Consider the following 18,457-nt stretch of genomic DNA (forward strand, 5'->3'; position numbering starts at 1 on the left):
GTCAGAGACTGAGTCCCTTGCTTAACATGTGTTGGAAGGACTATTCAGCTGTTAACTGTTAACTGAGGAGTCTGAATTCAGAAATATAAAATCAGGACTGTGATCAGCCCTTTGGAGAAGCCTATTTGTCTCCATTGATCTACAGAAGGACCTTTTGGTCCTAAATTTAGCCTCTGTGAATTAAAGTAAAGTTAGGTGCCTGAAATACAGTGTGTTTCTGTCTTCCCATCTCCTTAGTCTCATCTGAGAGTGCCACTGTATTAAAGCCCTGAATTTGATAATCCAGCATGAGGCCAGTGGGTTCAAAATTACTAGTGAAGTCTATTTGTAGTGATTATGATAATTGCATAGAGATATTGAGAGAGAAAGGAAAGTGCATGTGACTCTTTGAGGACTCACTTTGATCCTTTGCCTCCCTGTGCCAAGCAGAGAGGGACACAAAGAGTAGGAGTGGATGCACATAACATTGGAAAAATACCTTCGGTTTCACCCAAGGCTGGCATTGTGGTTTAGGCCATGGCACTTTCACCAGGCCAGCTGAAGACCCCAGCCCATGCAAGAGGTACGGTCGAGCTTGGGTGGCTGCAGTTGGCAGCAGAGCTGAGCACTAGGTGCTGCAAGGAGTGTTGCACTTCTGCTGGGCTCCTTGTCCTGACCAGCCACCATACTGGGTGCTTGCTAGAAGCTCAGAATTCATTGATAAATAAATATGTGGGGCTGGACTTGCTTTTAAAGTAATTGTCAGCTGAGAAGTGTGAAATCAGCCACTGATATCCCTGTTACGGAGAATTGATTTCACTTTTGCTGAATCTAAATTGAATGATATAACTTGTGCATTTGTGAAACAACCTGTCTGACCACTCCAGATGAAGAAAGGGCTGCTGCCATGTGAAATCTTGGTTTTAGGGAGGGGATGAGAGGGAGAACAGATGATGGATGTCGGTCATATTCTTTATATACCATGTCAGAGAGCACTGTGCAACAACTTATACAGGACAGAATAAATGAACATGAAAAGGTTCAGCATTAATCCACTCTGGAAGCCATCTCTTGCATAAGAGGGATGGCCTGGGCCTATCAATGCCCAGCTGGGGATGCGAGGTAATCTGGGTGTGATCCCGTCGCAAGGTGCGCTGAGCTTCCGGGAGCTACCTGTCTTTAGCTCTGGCTTTACTGCAACTCGAATACCATGCCTGGGCCAGAGTGCTCATGTCTCCTTCTTGGCCTTGCCTTGCTTAAATGGAAACGCCTTTGTCGTAGTTCAGCCCTGATCAGGACCAGACTACGCAGTCTCTCTCTCACTCCCTCCACCTTCCAAGAGAACAGGGAGAGAAAATATAAGAAAAATGGCTTGAGGTTTGAGATAAGGACAGGGAGAAATCCTTAAAGTTACCGTCACGGGCAAAACAGACTCGACTTGGGGAAAAAACTATTCATTTATTACTATAAACAGCAGGATAATGAGACAGAGAACAAGATAACCTCCCCCCACCCCTCCCTCTTCCTGGGCTTAACATTATCTCTACTACCTTCCCCTCCCTGAGCGGCACAGGGGGGAAGAGGGAATGGGGGTTGCAGTCAGTTCATCACATGTTGTTTCACGCCGCTGCTTCATGGTCGGGGGAAGAACTCCTCACATTCCTCCCCTGCTCCATCGTGGGGTCCCTCTCACGGGCCACCGTCCTTCGTGGAACTGCTCCGGCGTGGGTCATCTCTTCCACGGGTGCAGTCCCTCTAGAACAGCTGTCCCAGCGGGCCCTCCATGGGCCACAGCCTCCTTCAGGCCTCCACCTGCTCCAGCGTGGGGTCCTTCACGGGCTGCAGGTGGATTTCTATCCCTCCGTGGACCTCCATGGGCTGCAGGGGGACAACCCGCTCCACCATGGTCTTCAGCACGAGTTGCAGAGGAATCTTGGCCAGGAGCCGCATTACTCCTCCCCCTCCTTCTTCACTGACCTTGGCGTCTGCAGCCATTCCTCACAACAGGCTGGTAGATGTCTCTCAGGATCTTTTTTTTTACATCTTATTCACTTCTCATCTCCTTTCCACTTCTTGCAGCCAGGCTGGGCCGAGTCAGGCCCAGTCGGCTGCCTGGCGAGAGGCCAGAGGGTAAGGCCTGCAAGGCCCATGAGGCCTGCGCCTCCCCCTTTGCGCCTCTGCCCCCGCTCAGCTTCTTCACATCTTCTCCCTTTTTTTTTCTGTTTTCTCTTTCTTAAATACGTTATCACAGAAGCGTTATCACGGAACATTCTGCTACCAATCAGCTCGGCCTTGGCCAGCAGCGTGTCTGCCCTAGGCCCGGCCGAGTCCACTGAACAAAGGGGAGCGACTTCTAGCAGTTTCCTACAGAAGCTACCACCTTAGGCCCCCCTCACTAAACAAAACCACGACAGCCTTTCATTTTCTTGAGCAGGGACGTCAGCCGCTGATGTGTGTAGCTTTTGCTGGCAGGGTCTGCATAGCTGTGAGAGCAAGGGGCACTTACATCTTAACCAAAACGTGTCAACACAGATTACGTTGTTAAAAGAAGAAAGCCTTTCAATCCACAACATGACAGTCGTAATCCCGCAGTCATTACAACGTCAAGCAACAAATCTGAAGAAGATGTCGAGTGTGATGCTGTGGCTCAGGACGGCTTCAAGCCGGAGCAGCCAAGCTCAATGGGTGGCATGGGACCACAGCTGCCTCCTGTACTCTCTTCTGAGGTGCTGAGGCTTCAAAGAGTGGCAGGATGAGCACTCTGATGGGATACTCTTGCTTTCCTTTGGCAAGCCCTTGGGGTATTTATTGCAAGAATACATTTGGAGGGGAAATAACATGGCAAATAGCTGCCATAACTGGAGGTTTCATGCTGTGTTCTGTGCTCTGCTTTGAAAATATAAGCCTGACACTTGACGTGTGCCAGGATCGCTGTGAATGCAGAGTGAATCTGTGTTTAATTCCTCTTTAGCATTGGGGTATAAAAAAGGAGTATGTGCCCTGGAAATTTTTCCAGCTGCTTGCATGGAAGCTCAGCCTTGGGACTGGTTGATTACTCACAGATTATAGAGCAGCAATTGCAGACAGTTTTACTGTTTAAACACTGCTTGGTATTAAACCACTTTTAGAGCAGACTGAAAAGGCAGATGTCCATTTAATCTGTTTGGCTCCCTCAGCACTGCATAATGTCACGAATGACAGCCTTCTCCAGCAAAAATGAAACCTTCAGCTGCATGATCCAGTGAGACTTGGGAGTGAGCGAGAAGCTTGCTCCTCTTGGTGACTCCTGTGGTGAACGTGAGCTTTACTCTAAGATTATATATTGATTATAAATCAATAATAGGATGTTATATATCTTGGCATAATATATATCCTGATTATAAATCAATAATAGGATATTAAGTTGTTTTCCTAAGATAGTATAAGGTGAAGTACTGCGAGATATTCTAAACGATCCCTTTATTTGAGTCTTATGTGTTGGTTTAAAAAAGAAAAGACAAAAAAGCAGTACTATTGCAGCCTGTCCCTCAGCCTACAGACTGTATGTGCTGCGGTTTTGTGGTCAAATCTGTAAGTGCCACTTTTATACTTTGCTTCAGCAACTGCTGAAGGACTAAAGTTGGCTGTTACAAACCCAAGCGCTTTCTGTTTTGTGGCTGTAATGAGCACAGAGCGGGGAACAGCACAACCCCCTTTCATCCATACAAAATGGGGTTTCAAAAAACGAGGCCTTGTTGGGTGGCCAGTGCTTGCTGGACTTGCTGCAGAGCCGGCACAAAATGGGCTGGGAGAGGTTAATGTCCAGTCCTGGGGACGGCTTGCTGGAAACGTCTCAGCTTTCTGATGACAAAACGAGGTTTTCACTCTGAATGCAAATGGCGTGCTGCTTAAACCAGCCCTACTGGGAAAGTAATGAGGAAAATGCCTGTAAAGGCAGGCCATGGCTTGCCCAGAGGGTTGCCTTTGGCTCCCAGCGCCATTTGCTGCGTGGCTGGACCGTGTGGGAAGTGGTGGCGTCCCCAGGGCCCGGTGACCGCTGATGTCATGGGTGGCAGGGCAGATAGGACAGACCCTTCCCCCTCCCTCCTGCTCCATGGCCTGCCGTGGAAAATGGAGTGACCTCCAAAGCAGATTTCAGGAGTATTAGGCTTGCAGAGCATGGCCTGGTCTTTCCATTTAAAACTGTAAACAGAAGGAAATGGTGTTTGAGCAGAAAATAGACTGTGAGTCCTGGCTTCCCGGCAGCCTTCATGGGGGACAGGGCTGTCGGCAGAGCCTCCTAACTGCCTTCACCCTGGTAGTTGAAAACTGAGGCGATATCCCACAGCTTTGCATTGAGTTTATGGGTCACTTATGGTACACTTTGGTGTACTTCCTCGTAACTGTTCTTTTTTTCCCCTTCAAACTCATTTTAAAAGAATGAAATGGAGGCTTGTTAAGCCTTTCGGTTGCGTAAGGTGCATATCTGAGCCGTAAGCCGGTGGTAATCTGCTCTCCCAGCCCATCAGAGGCTTCCCCGGGGGACGGCAGCACGGGCCTGCGTGTGCGCACACGTAGTTAATGGAGGAAGGGCAGCCCCTACCAGGAGCTGGACCTGGGCCTTCGGTCTCCAGAAGGGCCCATGCTCTGTCAGGCTGTTAAGCGAGCAGTTTCAGCACAGCAAACTCTTGGGGTGCCAGTTTATCTCGATAAGCCAATTGAAACTGGCATATGAATGTGTATTCCTAATCTCTTTTATCTGGTCAAAGGGAGTAAACAAATGCTGTTTACCATGATGTAACATACTGAAATTGTCTCCTTGCCATTCTCTTCCCCAATATGCCATTTATATTCTCCCCTGCTACCATTTCTATCATTTGCAGAATTGTGTTTATCAACAAGTTCTTGATCTAATTTGCTCATCTATGTTTATCACAAAACCGAATTTACATACTTCATCCCCTGCCTTGTGAGGAGAGGTTTATTCTTGATGAAAGTGTCTAATTTGGGAAGATCTTAAATACAATATTATTGTGTAACAGAAAACTCCTCTACACTTTCTATTAAAACCACATTACAGGCATATCCTTCTATCTAGCCGTATAGATGCACGTATTAAAATGTTGCTTTGCGTTGCATTGCTCTCATTTGAAGCAGTCCTTGACCACTCTGTTTCTTAGATACACATATGCAAATGTACTAGTAATGTCGGAGAACTATTTTGTCTTGTCTTGCTGTGGCAAATCTGAATGTTTTGCTGTATGTTCTCTCTAAGCAGTGTCTTTACACCTCCCCTCTTTGTCCTCGGATTTATTTTTTTAAGCTCTGAGAACCCAGGAAGGTGAGCAGGTTTGTGTGAGGTCAGGTCTATTAAGCAGCCGACATCCGTAACACTTAGGCTGATGAAACCCCTTTTTGCTTGTTCCGTTTCCAAGAGCTAAGTGACCCTTTTACTGAAGGCAACAGAAACGGGAGCTAAGAAGCTTTCTAATGCCGTCAGTGTAGCCACTTTTTTTACTGTTTGCAGAGAAAAAACTGTGGTTTGAATTAAACTTTTGTTATTAATCTGGGGATAGTCTTGTAAAGTGCAATTGCTTTGGATGTGTCTGCAATGGAACCCTAAGAAGAATTTGTCCATTTGATTGACAGCTATGTGGAGCAGATTATGTGCTGTATTTCTGAAGCAGAACTGTCAGAAATAAGGTGCAGATAACTGGAATTTATTTGTGCTGTATCTAGAATAACTCAGGGTTGACAGGTTACTTAGCCATTGTATCCACTATTTTTGCCAACACTTAACCATGTTAAGTAGCATAAAGGTGCCAGTGCTGAATTAGTTGCTTCTGTAAAACATTGCTTAAAAGGTGTTGATGTGGTACTTGCAAACTGTACTGAATTGATAACTTAGAAAACACCTGTTCTTTCAATTCACTCCACAAGGTACAGGTTAAACAAGGAAATATGAAAGTTGATCTAACATCTAGAAATAAAATATCACTAGCAGAGATTTTGTGAACTCAATTTATATCAGTTTAAATCTTTATGTTACCCTTCTCCCTGGGCAGCTTCCTCTGTATGCCTTGGCCCTCGACTGAGAGTCTAGTTATCACATGTGACACCAGAAGTTGGTATCAAATCTAAATCTCTCTGTGCCTGTGTGGGCTGTCAGTTGAGTCCATTTTCTAGTGTGCCCTTGGATTAAAACAGGGTAGATCTCAGCAGTTCTGATGACACCAAGTAGTATGGGCCACTGGCAGCACAAGCTTTCAGGATATGAAACTTCAAAGGAAAAGGATGAGCAAGAGCTGCTTCCTCAAACAGGATCACCCCATAAATATTTTTGATAAGTAGGAACGTAGAAGAAGCATGGATGTAGCTGCTCGACTGTGGCTCTTCATAAGTTGCCATCCAGGGAAGACTGCTGTGCTAGCACTAGCCTTCTCAGTTGATACCTCCAGGTATGAGGTTGCAGAAGACCATGAGACTGGTTTTTGATATGTGCTGATACGTGTTGGGTAGAAGGTTGCTTCAGAAATGCCACCATGCCACAGAAATATGGTCCTCCAGCTGGAGACCTTCATCTGATAAGGGTTTAAGAATAAAGCAGATTGTTTGTTTTTTGAGTTTGAAGTATGAGAAATTTACCTTTCTTTTTCTTCTCCCCTTCCTCACCTCCCAAGCTAGGTGATGTCTTTTCTTATGCAGTAGGTAAATACACTTGCTAGCTTCTGCTTCTCTACTATATATATATATGTGTGTGTGTGTGTGTGCGTGCCAACAAGGCGAAAGAAAATGTGCAAGTTAAATAGCATAATCCCAAAAATAAGTGGATTTGGTCTGTTTTGTCTGCTGTGAATTCACATTGCTCCCTCTCAGGAGGTGGCTTAGGTGTATAGCCCGATTCCTGGCAGCAGGGCAGTGATCTGTAGGATATTAGAAGCCTATCAGGAAAGTGGAGGAAAAAAAAGAAATAAAAAGGGAACTTGACAGACCCCTTTTTGGTTTCTGCTTAGTACCTCACCATTTTGTGCTGTATTGTAAGCAGTGCTTTAGCAATGATACAGACAAAGCCTAACAAAGAGACTTGCTTGCTGGCAGAAAGTTGCTTAAAATAACTTAGTGAGGATAAAGAGGCTGCCCAGGTCAATAATGCTGTGAAATCCTCAATGTGTAACAGCTCCAGGAGGTTTTGTAGGCATATGGATTTTTAAAAGCCTTAGAGCTTTGATAAGGCAGTAAAGACTGTAGGGTGCTGCTAACCTTGTATTGATGGTGCTGGGACAGTTTTAATGAAGATTCAGAGTCTGGCTATAGAAATACTGAAATCTTTGTTCCCTTCAGCAGAACTCTGATTTAAAGTATGAATGCTAGAAAGAAAAGGTTGTTCTTTGTTAACAGATATTTAATACCATTAAGAGTCTTTATTGTATTTCACTCTTCAGTCAGATCTATGACTGTTGAAAATGCTGTCAAACAACTTACCTGGCTTGCTTTCCTTTAAACCAAGGGAAGCTAATTTATCAAATATAGTGTAAATTATCCCTACCTTCATTATGAATGTAATTATTTTGATTCTAGTTTTATGGAGTATTGTTTTTAAAACATCATCTGAAGGTAATCAGTATGAAGGTTATTTCAGACAGTTTTCATTAGAGGTAGCCACTCATGATAACTGGGAGAGATTATGTTATCAGTTCACTAATCCTTCAATTAAAGCAGCAGCTTTCTTGACCATACTTTAAACAAAAAAAAAAGGTAACGTGCTCTTTGAAGGTGGTCCCTTATGTAATTCCAGTTGAAACTTTTATTTTGAGAAATTCCTGTATGTTCATCTTCAGAGTTGTCTGATCCATGTTCCACCACATCCATGTGCACAGATCATAGAAAGAGAGCTGTGGGGTGGGGTGATGAACCTCTGTAGAAAATCAGGTGTCAGCCTTTGCACTGCTTGTGGAATAACTCTTTCATTTTAGTGGGTCTTATACTACGTGATTTCAGCTTGATGCTTTCTGTGTACATTTGTGGGGTTTTTTTTAAGAGGAGATATATGTCTGATGGTTCTTCTCAGGATTGTGAATGCACGTTAATTGTTACGTTGTGTGGAAGTCTCTTACAGCAGGTATGGAGGCTCACAGCAGACACCCTCACTGAGGCTCTGCCTCATTTTCTTTTGCTGTGCAGTTGATATTGGGTCAGCCAGTTGCAAAACCATGTGGGGAGAAATCCCTCACAGTGTAGTTCAAATTCTTTTTTTAGCAGTTCTGCCCCGTATATCCACCTAGTTTCTGAATGCAGCCCTGGGTTGTATTTGTCTTCAGAAGAAATTGTCCCCTTGGTTCCCTTGCCCAGTCTGATGCTGCACTGCAAGCCCCAGGAAGCTACCAGGAGAGTCAAAGATGGAGGGAGGGCAGGAGGAAACATCCTTTCTTCTTGCCTTGGCCCCATCTGGCTAGGAGGTTGGCTGGCACTGCACACAGGATGCTGTCCCCCCTCCCAGCCCAACTTGTCTGTTCTCTTTGGCTGTGGAGTCAGGCGGGCTTGTGTGGTGATGCACCAGTTCCTTCTCCCTGGTGGAAGGAGGGGAGTCATGCCTGAAGGGCAGCATACCAGACAGAAGACTGTTCCCAAAGCCACGTAGCCTGTACAAGCCACCGTATCTCTGATTTCACTCAACTGCTTTTATAGTAGAAGCTATTAGACTGATGTTTTATCCCATCTGAAGTAAACTCATTTCTTATCTTTGTATGCATCAAAGAGGATATGAACACTAAGCCTTTGTAGCAAAAATTCTGTTAAGTAAGATGGGATCAAAGTGCCCAATCCAGCAGCTTAATCTTGTAGACCAGTGAGCTGAGTGGGTGTTAGACAGGTTGGCACCTGGAAACAGCAATAAAGTCATCTTTGTTGTTTTACTGTTTGGGGGTCTGGGATACGAAGAGGTATCTCACAAGGATGTACCTAGTCTCTCAATGCTTTCTGTGTTTGCTGTCTCAATCTGAGAAGACTATACCAGTGGAAAGAGTAGCAGTGGTACCATTTATCCTTTTGGCTGCACAGATTATGGCTTCTGACCTAATTTAACCAGGTTTGGGATTTACCAGTGCTTTTCCTGACAGAGGACAAACTGATCCCTTAGCTGTATGCTTCCACCTACCACCCAACAAGTTGGAAGTAGTTACCTGCATAAATTAAGTTGTGATCGTTTTCATGGACTGGAGAAAGAAGTCGGCACATGCAGTACATTCTGCTAGCTACCGCAAAGTTCACATTGACCTGCAGTTCAGTGTGCATTTTGCATCATTAGGCAGTACCAGTTTTGAGCAGAAAATCTTCTCTGTCAGCACCCGAAGTGGTATAAAGATGATGATTTGGGGATTTTGTTTGTTTATTTGTTGGGAGCTTTTTAAGATATTTGTTTAAAGGGTGATTCTTTCCTCTTGTGTTGAGTGCACAGCCTGCATATTCTGTTGTAATGAAACTGAGAGTCCTAGTAGAAAGGTGTTTTATTTAAGTATACTTAAATAATATTTGAGCTCTACTTTCCCTGTGTAAGAATCTAGGGAACCCGGGTTATGAATGTATCACCACCAACATTCATCTCGGTTCTGGCAGATTCAGGATTTCTCTTCGTTTAGAGCAGCTTATGACCATCTTCTGAAATGAGCTGCGTGTGTAAGAAGGAGGCAAGTACCTTCAGCTAATTGCTATGATAGCACCCAATTTTAGGAAGATCTACAAGTGGCCAATTTTCCACCTGTGGGGTGCTTTGGTGAGATGTCACCGTGAGTCTGCTGGCTGCAGGCGACAAACAGAAGTATCCACTGAGAGATTTGCGGACCTTGATGTTCAACGAATAAGTCCCTATTGAATAACAGATTATGCATTCGAGAATTGGAAATGCTCACTGGTTAAGCTGTGAAGTCTGATTCTTCCTCACTTTTGACAAACTTCAGTTGCCATACATAACCCTTGCTAGTAATATTTAATTAGTGCTTAATGTAGCTTTAATAATATGGTTGGTTTATATATAATTTCCCTGTTAATGTGAAAGGAATGTAATTGATTGAGACAGTTTGTTGCCAATTCTTGCTACTAATGGCAAAAAAGTCTTAATTTAAATGATTTCACGTTAGTTGATTCTGGGTTCCTCACATGGGGTTATTTTGTTGAAATCCACAGACTGGAAAGGAATCAATATGGGGCTTTTGAAACGGGTGGAGGTTTGCAGTGCTCCCACTACGATTGATTATAGCTGCTTTTGTAGGGCTTTAAAAAAGAACAATCTGTATTAAAAACATCATTCTTTGGTATGAGCTCGAACAGCTCCAAATAGGTTTCCATGGGGGCCGCCCTGCAATTTGACCACTTCAAGGGACTGCAGTAATCACCAGTGGGCCAGGGCAGCGAGGCAGAGGAAAGGCTATTAGGTGGGGAGTTATTGGCATGCATGCCAAGAGGTTACCCTGGCAGCTTTAATCATTCATCCACGTTCTCAAGAGGAGGGAGGAAAATATAAGTGTTAGTTCTTCTGATTGATTAGGAAAAAGGATCCGTAAAGCGTGAAAGGAGAGGGGAGGTTTGTGTGGAAGAGTCAGTGCACGTTAGATTTAAAAGCACTGACTGGGGCAGGTACATATAGTTATGACCTCTATACCAAAAGCTACCTGCATCTCCCGTTACTGTCAGGCTTGTGACTGGTGATTCAAAGACAGGCTAACCTCTTCATTCAGCATTTTCAAAGGAGCACATTTAGCTTCTTGGTCATGGCTGTGCTTTAAATTTAACCTGTCTGCACATGGGCTGATGTGTCCTTAAAAAACTGATTAGTGTTTTGAGCTGTGACAACGATTTGCATGGTGGTTTTGATCCTATTTTTGGTGAAACCAATGGGTGCTTTTTGGAAAACATGCAGAAAATTGCTATGCTAATTGAGATAAATCAATCCATGATGCACATTGCTGGCTGCTGGCTTCTGATGCTGTTTTGCCTGCAGATTGCCCTTTAATGTTTCAGTCTGGAGTGGCGCTTTGGAAGCGGATTCAGCTATAGCCCCTCTAAAATAGTTTCCCTGTTTTATCGTGCCTACATTAAAGGCAGAGTTGAAGAATAAACTCTTCTTTGCACTGATTGATGGCTTGGCATGAAAGCTGAAAGGACTTTGACTCTTAATTTTGGGATTCACAGAGAAACTTTGCTTTTACGTGAGAAAGGAGAATTGCTGTGTGCTGTACCCTGACTGTTAAGCAGTCTTGAGGTTTTCAAGGTAAAGGAGACAACTAAACTGCAGTGTTCAATTCTGGATTTCACATACAAGGAGAGAAGGACCTGTTGGTGTGGAGTCAGGGAATGTGATGTAATGTCAAATCAGGGGGTTCACGTAAACAGCACAGCACCACTGTTTGCTTGGGTTGGTGTATCGGATTTGCCTTGCCCCGCTATCATTCCCAAGTAACCATTTCTGAGATGAATAAACTTATGTGGTTGTTGGGTCGCTGCTCTTCACTGGGTTATGGTGGTGGCAGAGATCCACAGAGGTAAAGGTTTGTTGTTCCAGAAAATTCTGTACAACCGTAGGGTTGTACGGTCAGACCCAACTATGGTCTTGCTCAGCTAGAAGTCCTTTAATACTACTTCACGTGGGCTTGAGCCTAGTTGGATAGTCTAGGAGGGCTTTTGGGTAACTGATGAGGATCTTTTTTTTTGTTTATTTACTAAATAGCTGTTTTAGCTGGAGAGCATGAAGCAAGTTGTTTGATCTGTCCTTCATCACAAATTGTGCCATTGGTACTTGTGCATAAGCATAGAAAGCTCTGCCTGATCTTCCTGCCGTGCTTGCTCACCTCCCTCCTGCATGTTCATACAGCAACCTCTGTACCACCCTGGCCAAGACAGTTTCTAGGCAAGGATTAGGTTAATAGACCGAACTTTGCTCTCTGTGTACATCCAGTACATAAATGATGCACAAGTGGAAATCAGACTCTGAAAAGAAGTGGAAAGATAGAAGCTTATTCTATTGGAATTTACCTCAAACAGACAAGAATTTTAGAGGACGTTTATCTTTCTCCTCCAGGCAGGACAAGCCTCAGCTCCAAAACTGTAAGCAGGCCAAAGACCCACTACACAGATCTGTGAGCCTTTGTAATGGGAAGAAAAACATTTTCAAATAAGCTTGAACAAGTTCTTCTGTTATCGTTTTAAGCTCTGTTATCACATAACGTGCCATACGACATGTAATTACACATTAGGGAATATTTCTAAAGGCACAGATGACTGTTAGAAAACAGGCACATGAGTTTCTATGACTTTGTGAAGAGTGTGAACTTAAATCTGTCAACTGCAGCACAGTAATTTTGTTGGTGCATGGCCGTAAGTGAACAGTAGCTGACGTGGTGGTGGCTTGTTGGTGTCTCCTTACCCCAGAGGACACTTTACCGTGGAGCGTTTCCCTGTGAGCACCATGGATGCAGTGTATTTTCTTTAGCGCAAGCTATGTCGTAGACTGCTGAAATGCCTGACAACAACAAGAGTTGTTTTACTAATGCCATCCCTGTCAAATACGCCTCTGTTTTGGTAATTAGTCTGGCATAACAGACTGTGCGCATCTTAAAAGCCAGCATATTTTGACTCTTGGCTCTGACATGAGGCAATCTCTGTAAATCAGCTCTTTTGGTAGACTCCTCTATTGTTGAATGCTAGCAGTAGTAGAAGCAGTTTGCAACGCTTATGTTTATTTTGAGCTCTCTGCCTTTCCTCAGCAGCCACGAGTGGTCAAACCCTTTCTTTATCTGTCATGAGAGATTGGAGGCCTGAAGCCATAGTTTTGTGCAGCATCAGGAAGTTCTTCTACATGAGGTACAAGGAGCGTGAATAATCTTTCTGGCATGTGCTCCAACCGTGGTAGCAGCTCTGCACTGCACCAGACAAGGTCTCAGCCTGCCGCGCCGCTGCCAGCACCACGGGCAAACACCCAACTTACAGTGCTAGTAGGGACACCTGTTCAAAGCCCATTTCCTCTTCCACCCTTACTTGAAGAAGGGCAGCAAATGTCTTCTAAAGTATTTTTAAAAATACCTTTGGAAATGAGCCCTCCATAATGAGTCACGGCAATCAAAACTTGTTATTTAATTGGCCAAAGCCAACGGAGGGGGAAGCGGGGGCTTTTGCAAATTTGGCCCAGGCAGTTCCCCTCGCAAGGCTGGTTTTCACATTGGGCATGCGGATGAGCGGGAGGACCAGCACGGAAAGGCACAGCCATGAGGAGTGCTTGGAGGGTTTTAAGCTGTTCCGAGGTAAAACTGGGAGATTTTAACTGTGTCAAAATGATTTGGGGGAAATGAGCAATGCAGATGTTGGCTTCCGTGTGAAACCCTTGCTCTCAAGCTTGCAAAATTCAATCTGGGTCTTGTTGTTATGGAAATAATATTTTTGTTGTGATCACAGTTACCCAGATCATGGTGTAGGGCAGCTTTCCTATGGCCAGTGCCCACTCCACTAACAGCACCGTTGTGCAGGCAGTACGGTTTCTCCGAGGAACAACATGAGGAATCCTTAGAGTGTTGTGCTGAAATTACATCACTCATTACTAGTGTCTTATTTCTCAAAAAAATCCCACAACCACCCACCACTGTATCTTACAAGCCATGTTTACCACTAATTGTCTTATTCCAGATACTTTTTTGGTGATAGGTCCTACAGCTGGGCCCAGAAGAAAAGAGAAGGAAATAAATAGTCCCCACTATTTCCTTTCAAGGTGGTGGCAGCCACTTTTAAGAACTTGCAGTCCAAACTCATGCCAGCAAACCCCACTTCATTGCACTGTGCCAACTGTGGTGGGGCCTTCAGCAGAAATGGCAGTGGGGTTCAGGCAGGCACTGTAGGGATGCACAGGTTGAAGGACGTCAATGAGCGCTGCCAGAGCCAGCAGATGCTCACCTCTGAGAGCCAGTAACACAACAGGAAATGGAAGGTGGATGCTCTTCTGGTTAGCATGTTTCTCTGGGAAAACCTAGGGCTTTGAGGTGTAAATCTGATTTTCAAGTTTGCTGCTTTAGAGTCTTTTTGTCTAAAATTATGACTGTCATTCCTGGACAAGGTTAACAAGGTTTTAAGGAGACAGTGTAAATGGTGAAATAGCTTTCCTGGTGGGATGAGGGAAGGCAAAGAAATGGCGAGCAATGATAGCAGGAAGATTGCTGGCTTTTGAGTTGACAATGCTGAGGTCTGTTAGGACTAACTCGTGTTGGGTGGCCTTTTGTAGGAAGCCTAGGGAGAAATACAGCTTCTCCTTCACACAACTACCTTTTTTCTTGCCCTCAGTGAGAGTTTCTGCAGTGCCCCTCAAGCTTTAGATGAATGCATTCAGGTAGTTAGCTTTCCAAAAATGGAAATATATGTGTATGACAAATACATCACTTCAGTGAGCTCAGATGCACCAGTTGGTCATGCTTTTATACAAGCTCTAATAGAACAGCACTATCAGTTAATAGAAGTGGAAAATCTGTTTTCTTTCTCCTTCTTACGTATAAGATCTCCACCTAATCAACAGCTGTAATGCCTGCAAATTTTCAGAGCCTTCTGGCTTAGATACTTGGGATATAACATCACTTTTAAAATATTGGTCTCTGGTTCTGTGCATACTAAATGAGTTACATCTGAAAGACTTCCATCTGGGGAAAAAGGGAGGCAATGTGCCATTAATAACCCAGCTGCAAACCTCAAATTCTCTGTCCCATACATATACTCAAAAAGGCAGAGGACAGAAATTTGAGTGCATCTGTAAGTAATAAAATGTTTCCTTCCATATGTCGGTTACTCATCGCTCTTCCGTTTGAGTTTCAAACAGCCACAACAGCCATAGTAGACATTACTTCTTCACTGCTCCTCACACCAGCTTTCTTGGCTTCATCCACATGGCATAAAAGTCTTTACTCCTAAATCATCCCCATGTAATGGGAGGACTGACTTTAACAGCAGCACTGGGAAAGGGAGAGGCTATTGCAGGGCACTTGGGACTGGTTTTTAAAATGAAGTACACCATCCTCTCCCAAGCCTCCTCTTGTCTGAAGATTGTTTTCAAGTTTTTGCCATTGTAATTTTAATGAATTATTTATGCCTTTCATGAAATTATGAGTTAGAAAAAGTTTTTTTTGCTTTGTTTCCTCTCTCATTTAGTGTCAGAATGAGAGCTTTTTTAATTAAATATACCTTGGATTATCTAAATTTATTAAATTACAAATCATTAAAAATGTAAACTTTAGTAAAATAAAGACTTTGAAATTTCAAATTCAACATATAACTAGTATGAGAATATCTTTTATCTAGTACTTTATGGGTGCTAATCTGCACTACATCCGTGAGATTTAGATTTATGACAGTGTAGTCAATAACTAGGCAGGAATCAGTGATTATTGGCATGTAGCATGTGAAGTATTTGGGTCACAGGATTTCACAGCATTATATTCTTGGAATAAGAATGTAAGTGGGCTAACAATGACGGACAAGAATGCAATCTCTGTCAAGAGGTAATGAGCAGTTTTTGTGGCTTCGGGGCCAGATTAAAGGACTGGTAACAGAGACATCCTTGCCTGATGTTCCTGCTGTTTTAATAGATCTGAAAATAAGGCTGTTACATAGAAGTTACATGAGGGCCCTCGTTTCAATTGTTAGCTGTAGAATCGGGTAATCATTTAGATTGTAAAAGACCTTTAAGATCATAAAGTCCAACCATTAACCTAGGAAATAGTCCCTTAAATAGCTGGCCTTCATAATAACTAAAAATAGATTTATGGAGTTAGAATTTGCAAACTCTTTTATTTTTCCTTGTGAGCATATTCAAGTGCCAGTACAGACCTTTCTCTGACCAAGCCTACTGACAACAGACTTGTTTTTCCAACTTGTCTTTTGTGAACACCCTGGAAGTAGTCCACAGGCCCCCATGGATTCCCAGCTGACAAGCAAGAAAACATTTCTGGAGCAAATATTAAATCAAATTTATTTTTATATAGTATAAAACTGCAAAGCATAGCTTCAGTGCTTGATACTCACTTAAACAGTATGAAGTATTATTTTTTTTTTATTAACTGTCTCTCATTTTTCTAAGCTTAATCTTCACAGAATTATTTTTAACATCTGTGCATGTTTTGTTTACTGTTGGGCTTTTCTTTTTATTCTTAGCCTTAAGGCAGTTTTCATTCCAAGTGGACTAAGGCACCTACGTGCTTCTGAGCAACTGGGAAAAGAGGTGCCCCTACCCCAAGTCTACTAGCCAGCTTGCAAAGAGAGTCTGTTTGGGAACATTGCAAGGCATTTGTCTGTGCAAATGCCTGGGATTTTTAAGACAGATTATGCTTCTTCGTGCATTTGGTTTGAGAGGGTGCTTGTGTCCTGCTCAAGTTCCACTAAAATTGTTTGTACTGGAAGTGAGCTGAAGCAAGAGGCTCTGGCCAGAGGGGCTGCAGAGCATCTTCCTCAGTTGGAGCCTGATGTCTGATCTGAATGCATTTGGGGTTCACTGTGCCATGTATTTCTCCCTGTAGTAAATATTGTGCTGGATCTATGGGACTGTGGGGAATAGTTTTCTTATTCTCATGGAGTTGTGCCATCCACAATACTAGGTATTAAAGAAAGTTTCACATTATATCCTTTACATCCCCAGAATAAAATACAATGCTGAAATTGCTGCTGAAAACTCCCCAGATTTTCTTCCATTTTTGTTCCTCAATATTCAGCTGATTTAAATCTTGAGAACATCTCAGCATAGCTAGAAATGAAAGCTTTTGGCAGCTGAAAAGCCATAATTCATCGAAAGAAAGGAAGTAAAGATGATGGTGAGGAGCCTGGCTGACCAGGCGCTTGCAGGGCTGGCTGCTCAGCTGTCTTACAAAAACTGAGTCTTTAGAAGAACTGTCAGGGATCATTTCTGTCTTCTCTGACTCCTATGAGGCTGGAAAGAGAAAAAAAAAAAAACCAGGATTGTTTGTTTTGGAGGGGGGCATTGTTTGGGGCTTTGTTTTTTGAATTCTGCTAAGTTTGTTTCTGGTATAGACAGAAGTGGGAAAGGGCCTAGGGAATAAATTGATTGGTAAGTTCGTATTTTTATTCAATGCTAAAAATTCTGGGCACAGATGTGTGATGCTTCTATTCTCATGCCGACTCAGGCTGTTCCTCAGCTGTTGCCAAATGCTTTGTTAGGAAATTTCTCCATGTAGGTCTTCAATTTTTTTTCCCAGCATGACGTTGGGTAATATTTACTATCTCAAATAACTTTTTAATATTGTATGCCTTTTCTATATTCATGGCCAGCCACCTGCATTTACTTTTAAATATGTTTTGTTTTTTCCTGCTTGATACTGAGGAGCGGGTTGTTTTCTACCACGACTGTGGCTGAAAGTAAAATAGGGTGAAGTGGCTTGGTCCATTGTGGCAGCCCGATCAACAGGATATTTGTCCTGTGACAGGGAGTTGTTTTCCTATACGGAAACAGTCTCAGCTGTGTTTTAATTACAATACCACCTGTACACCTACCACGCCACTTCAGGCCTTTCTTTGGAGACATCTTTTAAAGGAATTAAGTCATTTGATGGTGACCAGACATCATCTTGAATTTCTGCTTTGGATTGCAGCCAGTTCCAGACAGACCATGTGAACTAGCAGCAGCAGATGAGAGCAGGCCTTTTCTAAACATACCATAAAAATAGGACTTTTTTTTTTTTTCCCCACATATCCCACAGGTAAAAACTACTGTAGCAAGAGTAGACTTTGACCAAGTATCATATTGGTTTTCTTTTCCTCTTTAGAAGAAAAACAGGGTAACATTGTTTTAGTTCAGAGCTGTTTGGAGAAGTTAGGTACCTGCAGTGCAAAGGTCTTTTGCTCTGAAATACTCTAGTAATCAGGATGGCCTTTCTGCTTTCCATGAAATTTTTTTTTTTTTCATTTTAGATCAAACTGAAGAGCAGTTTTCTGCCATGAAGCAGCTTAGAATGTTGGAACAGGAATCCATTGTCAAAAGCCTCTTAAAAAAAAAAGTCACAAATGTCTTCAACAATATTTTTTAGACCTCTGGGAAAAAATTTACCTCAGAAAGTCAGGTGTGAGTCTTTGCATACAGGAGTTACCCCTTTCACAGTTTGATACACCTTGAGGAAAGCTACAGTAAATGTTGGGTGGAACAAAATCAGTAATCAGTGCTGTGTGGTAAAAAGCAAGGTGGAAACCTGTGGGACTTAGAGCAGCAGGTTTGGGCAATTATATGAGATAAAGAAAAGACTCAATTTGATATGGTATTGCTTTTTGACTTAAAACTACATTTTCAACTGTTCTACTTTTTTCAACAAGTTGGAACAAATAGGCATTCACAGGAGTGCTGGTAAAAATAATAGTAGTAATAGCAGCAGGTACCTTCTCAGTCATCAGAGATACATGGCTCCTGTAAGGAAGTTTATGCTCAGTTGAGAAAGTGCAAGCTGCTATGGAGGAAGACAATTTCTAGTCTGAACTG

General features: G+C 43.1%; 1 protein-coding gene across 1 annotated transcript in view; it reads left to right on the forward strand.

Annotated features, from left to right (window-relative positions):
• The window catches only part of SDC2 (syndecan 2), a 64,054-nt gene that overhangs the window by 31,909 nt on the left and 13,688 nt on the right, over positions 1–18,457 (forward strand). The gene's annotated exons all lie outside the window — the stretch shown is intronic.

This window comes from Chlamydotis macqueenii, chromosome 2 (assembly GCF_036417535.1).
Source record: "Chlamydotis macqueenii isolate bChlMac1 chromosome 2, bChlMac1.mat, whole genome shotgun sequence".
NCBI lineage: Eukaryota > Metazoa > Chordata > Aves > Otidiformes > Otididae > Chlamydotis > Chlamydotis macqueenii.